The sequence below is a fragment of the Gavialis gangeticus genome, unplaced genomic scaffold (genome assembly GCF_001723915.1).
Source record: "Gavialis gangeticus isolate Ggan-Ray unplaced genomic scaffold, GavGan_comp1, whole genome shotgun sequence".
Classification (NCBI taxonomy): Eukaryota; Metazoa; Chordata; order Crocodylia; family Gavialidae; genus Gavialis; species Gavialis gangeticus.
In genome coordinates this window covers 25,793,437-25,801,584 of record NW_017729029.1, presented here as the reverse complement: position 1 = coordinate 25,801,584, position 8,148 = coordinate 25,793,437, and positions in this window count along the sequence as shown.

The following is an 8,148-nucleotide window of genomic DNA, read 5'->3' as shown; positions in this document are numbered from 1 at the left end:
ACAGGCATATCTTAGTGCTTCCCTTTGTGACTCTATCATTCCTGGTTCTCCTCCTACCTATTCCTTTGTTCCTGCAAGCATCTCTTACCTCCTCTCCCCACTTCTACTTTTCATAGACGTCCCACGTGGCTCTGTCCTTTGCACCCACTCCCACCCTCCTCTTAAAAGGACAGATGTTTCTTTTCTACCCAGTGTGAACTGTCTGATGCATCTCTAAAGTGCCAGTTAACTTTGGGCTGAGCTACAATCTTACAATCTGCCTTGATTACACAGCTGTCCTGCTGCATTCTTAGAGAAGAGAGAATGAATTGGAACTCATTTCCTCTCTCTGTTCTTTTATATACTAGAAGTAGCAAGTTGCTTTGCCCCTTTTTCTTAAGCAACTAAATACCCTGCAGTATGTCTACATAGCTACTATGACCAGTAAGTAGATACAGTGAAACCATAGTTCCTCTTGCCTGCCATTCACTTGCTTGCAGGCATGGGAGTAATATTGGTAACCAAGAGATTCTGTGGGCAGAGCTGAGAGGCTTCCAGTTTCACAGTTCTTTTGTAACCTGAAATTAACTGTCTATATAGGGTTACAAGCCTGCTTTTTTATTCATGAATTCTTTACATTGTATAATGTCTTCCATCTGTGGATCTTGAAGCCATATCCAAGGCTCACAGCATCTTCCTGTCAGGACAGTGAGAATGCAGCAAGGGGAGACAACATAAATAGTTTCTTTAAAAAAAAGAATAGTTTCTTAAAAAGTGGGGGGAAAGCAGTTCAGAAACTGCAGTTCTTTAACTGACACTCCTCAAATAAATAATTATTAATGGAATTTATAATATTTAACTGAATTATTAATTTACTCTCTAGCATCTGTTAACTACTGTATTTGCTGATGGTGAAAAAAAACAATCTATGAAATAAGAGATGGGTTGAGTTTTGTGTATATTCCAAACACTTACATTTCAACCCTGGGCTCTGAAACAACTGTGGATTAGATGTCACAAATGACATGAATTTGGAAATTTCACAGTAGTCTCTAATGCATGCCTGGAGTTTTCAAAACATGAAGTTGACTGACACCTGGCTGATATTTTATTTTTTTTAAACACCTTGACTACTTTGCTCCCTTAGATGAAAGGCAGTTGAAGCAAAGCAGAAGGCAATTTAAAATAAAAAAAAAGATAAATAAAAAATAAACACTCTCCCTGGATGTTACTAAACCTATCAGAAGAGTCCCAAGACTCAGTAAAAGAAGCTAGCAGTTCCAAGGAAAGCAGTAGCACAAGTATAGACTGCATGAATAGTATTCAAATAAACCTTGCCCAGCCCTCTCCTGACTCTGCCTCCTTCTAGAAAGGAGTTGATTTACTAGTTTGAAAGGGAGACGGCAACCCTCCACAGGAACCACCATCAGTTTGACACTAGTGACAGAATTTTGGGAAATGAACCAGCATCAGCATAACAGTTTCACTGCAGACTGTACTTAGGTACATTAGAGGTGTCTTGAATGGCACATGTTTAGACCCTTCCTAAGAGTTTAAACAGCACTGTCACTTTCCCAGTTGAACTTGCTAGAGATGCCCTCTGACACAGTTAGTTTTTAAAAAACCTCAAAGTAAAAATGCAGGATGTAGCAATCCCTTCAATGCTAAAAGCTCCTGTTCTGAGCCTCTGATTAGTATACAGAAGGTAAGCCTCTAATTACTACTCCTCTACAGTCTGTAACACCCCAGGGCTTCCAAACATCCTGTTGGAGGCAGGAAGGATATTTAAAACTTCATTTCAATTCCCTTAAACTTTTGTCAACAGCCTCATTTCAAATAAAAGATGTTCAGTGTTGTTCTGCTCAGCTGTCTCAGTTCCTAAGATAGTCCAATATTGAAAAAAAATGCTCTTCATTAAAAGAGTTGGGCATGAAACAAGACTCATTGTCTAAATGCCCCTGGACTATGGCAGTGCTGAGAACTGATTAGGAGCCTTGTGCCATTCTCTAGCATTCAAACAGGCCAGCATTAAAAAAATATATGCCTGTTAGGGCTGTGTGAAGCTTTGGGTGCTGATTTAATTAGAAGATTCAGCCCAATTTGACAGTCAAATCTCAGAATCTGTTGCCCTGAGTGGCCAGGCTAATGTTCAGGATCTCAATATTGTGCTGTTAGACAGGAGGGCGTGGTATACAATTGCACATGCACACATTTAAAAAAATCAATTAAGCACACATACACTCACTAGGTGCATACACCCCCACTAGGCATACACACTCACACTAGCAACTCAGATAGACACATGTTCAAAATAACCAGTCTAGGTTCATGCACACCTATCACCAGTTTAAGCCCATACACACTACCCGCACCAAATTTAGACAGAATCAGTTACCAGCATCTGCACATCCAATACACATATGTGGAATACTAATTCATATACCCCACCCCACACACACACGATGATATCTATATATGTATATATATATGTGTATTCACTAATTCACACACATACCACCCACCTACACATACACACAGGTAAGTTCTTAAGTTGGGTGTTGTGATGTGTATGTATGTATGTACTTGGTATACTTGGGATACCTGGGGAAAGGTTAAGGTAAGAAAGTAGAAGTGTAGGGAGTGAAAGTTTCTGGGAGTGAAAGTTACTGGGACCAGGTTTAGAACCAGTAGACTAGAGGGGCCTGGGCTGGAGAACTGAGGCTCAGCGGTAACTTTAGGTTAATTGATCTTGATTGATTAAAAGACAATGCCCAAAGCCTGCGGAACAGGGGAGCGATGCTGGCACAGAGGCTGGGACTGGAGTCAGAACTATGGGGGAACTGAAAAGGTAGATGGGGAGAGGAGGGAAAATGGGACTAAGGGAAAGTGTGGGTGTTAAAGAGAAGCTCTGGGTGTGAGGAACCAGAGGATGGCTCCGGGGAAGCTAGAGAAGTTGCAGGGAGCGGCAGTAGGTGCTGGGAGCTGGAGAAAGGCTCCAGCTGCTGGTGAAAACTGCAGGACAGACATGAGAAGCTGGGAAGCTGCAGGGGAGGGAGGGGGGACTACAGAAGGTGCAGGGGAAGCCTGAAAACAGAGACAGAAAGGTGGCAGGGGCAGTGGGAAAGCAGGGAAAGGCAGCAGAAAGTCACAGGGAAAAGGCAGTAGATGGCACGGGAGGTTGAAAGGCAGCAGGGACAGCAGGAAAGCAAGGAGAGGCTGAGAGGTGGCAGAAAAGGGGAGACAGAATTGGGAGGAGATCGGGAAACTAGTGGAGGGGTGGTAGAGCTGAGAGAGAGAACAAGGCTGGAATTTAAGATAAGGAAGGGATTCAGTAAAACATGACCCAACTTGGGGTTGCAAATGACACTGGTTTTATTGAACAGGGGAGATGGTGACACAATGTCTTATTGGTTCCCTTGCACCCACACCCACAATGGCAGCAGGGGTTAGAGAGGCTTGGTTCAGGGGTTGAAGTCCACTGAAGTCCAGGAGGAGAGAGAGAGACAGAGAGAGAGATCAAAAGAGTCCAAATTGTAGGAGGAGGTGTGCAGGTAATATCTACCTACCCCAGGCTGGAAGTTGATCCTCAATGGCCAGTCAGGGTCTCCTTCAGCTCGATTTTGTCCAGAGGGGGTCGCCAGCAGGGCCTCCGGTTGGCTAAGTGGTGTGGCATGGTGCTGGTCCAGATGGAGAGAGCATCTGGGTCTGTCTTCACTGCCCCTTTTTATAGAGGCAGACCTTGTGTGACCCTACTGACAGGAGACATGCTCAGGCAAGGATCAACCCCTGGTGTACTGAGCATGTGTGCTCCATGCAGGGATGTACAGTTTTGGGTGTCTGTAACGGTGGGGTACAATGGTAGAGTTGCTGGTTCTGCAGGATCTTTTGTCTTTCAAATGTTGGGTTCTTATCTCTGTTCCTGGGTGAGGTCCATGGTTCCTGGATGCATCAATGAGAGGTGATGGCCCAGTCATTACAGGCCATTTAGTAGAGGCCTGCTACCATTGTATTTCAACCATGCCCAATCACTCTCATTCATCCAGGAATGAATTTACAGGGGAGGGTTACAAGGAGTCATACAGTTGCAACACAGGATGCCCAGGCAGAGGTCACAAGTTTGAGGCTTGGCATATAAAATGGAAACTTGACATGACTTTGGTTCACTTGCAAACACAGGCCTAAACCATACAATATCCACAGGAAACAATAAAAATCAATACAAAAATGATAATAATACAATATTCGATAGTAAAAATCAATACAAAACTAATAAATATACAATATAAAACAGTGGATATACAAAACCAAAAACTTTCTATGAAAAAAATAAAAATTTTAAAGCTTATTCTAAGTCTGAGCTCACTTATGCTTGTCTATACGGAATAGGGAGATAGAGAAAGAAAAGTCAGAAATAGTTGGGGAAGGGAAGGGAATGCGTGTGTGTGTGTGTGTGTGTGTGTGTGTGTGTGTGTGTGTATTAAAAAAGAAAAACTGGGGGTTTTGCTATAAATCCAAATTGAATCAGGAGACCAATTAAAAAGGTCCAAATGAATTTGAAGCTCTTGAACTGATTCAAAAAGATTTGGAGAGCTTTGGAGATTCGGGCAGTCCCCACTTGCTGCTGCAGGGAGCTGGACCTGGACTATGTGCTTGTAAGTAGGTGGGAAGGGGGCTGGCAGAGGGGGGAGGGGACCATGGGGGGACCCCCGCCAGGCCTTTTTTTTTTTTAAAGAGCCAGGATACTGGGGCTGAGCAGGGCAGCCTTGGTGGGGAATGGGAGAGTGGGTATGGGATGAGGCCTGTTTGATTCAGAGATTCAGCCAATTCACTGGTGGCTGAATCTCCAAATCAGTTTCAGCCAACCAGATTTGGGATAGTGATTCAAATCACTAATTCAAATCCCTTTTTCCCTAATCAGCCGAATTCGAATCCAAAGCAAATATTAGCTTCTTACACAGGCCTAATACCTGTGTATGGTTCAAAATTAATCAAATGAAATCCAGTAAGGACAAGTGCAGTATTGATCTTAGGAAAGAACAATCAAATGGACAAATACAAACCAGAGAACAACTTGCTAGGCTGTAGTACTACAGGGAAGAACCTGAGGCTTATAGCAAAAAAATGCAAGTAACATGGTAGGTTGTATTAACAGAAATGTTGCAGGGAATCACATGAAATAAATCTTGCAGCTGTTCAGCACCGGTGGGCATGTCTACACATGCATTTACTGCACAGCAACTTACTGTACAGTAAGTTATGGGCTAAAAAGCCTATACTATTTAAATAAATAGCCTATAATGTAACCTACTGCACAGCACGTTACTATACAGCAAGCAGTTTTTAAGCCGGCATCTACACGTGCAGGTGTTAAAGCACAATAACACATTGGGTAGACCGACTTGGGAGTACAGTTAGTTTCAAGTCAATCCACACACACAGTGTTACTGCACAGTGATTTATCTGCATGTGCATTACTGTTCAGTAACTACTTGGGTGTAAATTCCTTAGCTTGCTTGCAAGAATATTGTGAGAAACTGTATCAAAAGCCTTGCTATAGTCAAAGTATATTACACATCCACTGCTCTCTCTGTCTCCACAGAATCAGTCATCTCATAGAAGGAAACCAAGTTGGTCAGGCATGATTTGCTCTTGATGAATCCATGCTGACTGTTCCTAGTCACCTTTGCCTCCTCCAAGTCCTTTAGAAATGGCTTGCGTAAGGACCTGTTCCGTGATCTGTCCAGGGACTGAAGTGAGGCTGATCGGACTGTAGTTCCCTGAACCCTCTTTCTTCCCTTTCTTAAAGATGGGCACTATATTTGGCCTTTTCCAGTCATCTGAAACCTCACCCTATCACCAGGAGTTTTCAAAGGTGATGATGAATGGCTTTGGAATCACATTAGCCAACACCCTCAGGTGTATCCCTCCCAGCCCCATAATTATTGTGTGTTTCCCAGGCTCTGTGCATTCATGTACAGACACCTGAGGTAATTAGCTGATTGCCCTACTGTGTCAGGAAGATTAAGAAGGTCCCTCCTGTTGCTCTCTCCTGTTTGCTCTTCCTCCAGGTCACCCACTCCCCCACTTAACCCAGGTTTTTGGTCTTTTTTGGTCTCCATCCCCTGGCAAACCTAGTTTAAACTATTCCTCATTAGGTTAGAGGGAGTGTCTGCAAAGATGCTCTTCCCTGTCTTCATCAGGTGGATCCCGCCTCTTCCTAGCAAGCGCTCTTCTCAGAACAACATCCTGTGGTGGAAGAAGCAAAAGCCTTGCTGGTGACACCATCTGCACAGCCATGCATTGATCAGCTGGATGCATCCACTTCTGCTTGGGCCCTTGACCAAAAGGATCAAGAACACCACCTGAGCCCCCATCCCCTTTACCCTTGCACCCAGAGCCCTGTAGTCACTTTTGATCTGCTCAGGATCTCCCTACCAGCATCATTGGTGTCCACATGAATAAGCAGCATAGGATAATAGTCAGATGGCTGTATGAGTCTTGGTAATCCTTCTGTGACATCTCAGATCCAGGTCCAGGCAAGTACCACACCTCCTGAGACATCAGGTCAGACAGAATAAGAAATAATGAGATTGCATTGCAACAGGAGACATCTAGGTTGGATATTAGGGAAAAAATCCTAAGTATGAGGGTGATTAAGCATTATAACAAACCAACAAGAGAGGCACTTAGAAGTTTTTAAGCAAAGGTTAGACAAAAACTTGGCTTGGATTGTTTAGACAGAATTGATATGGCCATGAGCAGGGGTTGGGTTAAATGACCTCCCATGAGTTCCCTTCCATCCCTATGTCTCTATGGTTCTGTGAAATAAAATTGTGCAGCATTTACATAATTGTCAAAATGAAGGATACAATATTTTCTGGACATTCTGACACTTGTCATATTTTAAAGCATCTTTCCACTGCCATCTACTATGTGCATGGAATTATCTGTTAGATAGAAATGTGAACAGTTTTTATTTTATTATTAAATTGGAAAGATGAGTTTAAGTTTAAATAAATAGCTTATAATGTCAATGATCTGCATATTTAAGCATCATTGATGATGATGATACAAAGGAGCCATTACAGTGCACTATGCTTGATACTCAACTTTCAAGAAAAGACTGGAGCAGCTCTAAAGAGTAAATCTGATCACTGGAGAGGAACCTGAATGATCCTATTAACATTGATCACATCTGAAGGAGTCCCATAATGCAATATTAATGTCATCCCTTTTTTTATTTTGTTTTGCATTAAATGGTTAAACTAAAACAAATGAAATTATATAAAAAGATAAAATGTCTCAATTGAAATAACAGGAATGGTCAGACTAAAACCCAGAAAAGAAAAACAGGAAATCCACTATTAAAAGTCGTTATTCTCATTCTATGTCTCTGAATATTAACTGAGCTTTTATATCAAGATACCTTTTATATCATATACTAAAATAAAGGTCCTGGCACAAGTTCACAACAGGGTGAGTAAAGGATAAAGTGATGGTCTTTAATGCTGAATTTCCTGCCTCTGATGAGTTTATGTCTAAACCTTAATGCATTTTTTGTGTATCCTACCAGTAACTGAATTGTAGTTCTTTCCCTTTAAGGTATCTGATTGTTAACAGGAATTTTGTCTTCCAAGTAAAAAAATTAAAAAGTAAAACAACACTGCACTTAACAAAAAAAAACATCCTACAGCTCAAAGGCTAAGATTTGAAGAGATAGCTTTATTCAAGCCCACATCCAATGCTTGGCATAAATGGCTCCAAAACCAGATATTTTAACTCTTTGGATATTTCAGAACTGTGTTACCTATTAGGGTTTTTTGTTTTCTTTTTTTCTTTTTTTGCAATTGCTGGCAAGAACTATGGAGATACATTTATATTCCAAATAAATAAATAATCCTAAATATCCCATAGCTATAAATCTGTGAACTGTGTTTATACATACAATTTAAAGTTTTAAATTGGAATTTGCACTATTTGTATAAATACTTATTTCCACAGTAGCAATTAAAAAAAATTAACAAGAATCCCATGTATGCATATATTTATCAACAAATAAAAATCATAAGTGGCTACCTATATATAGATATATCTATATGGATAGATAGATGATATATATGTGTGTGTGTGTGTATATATATATGACATTACACATTTATGTACAAAAGG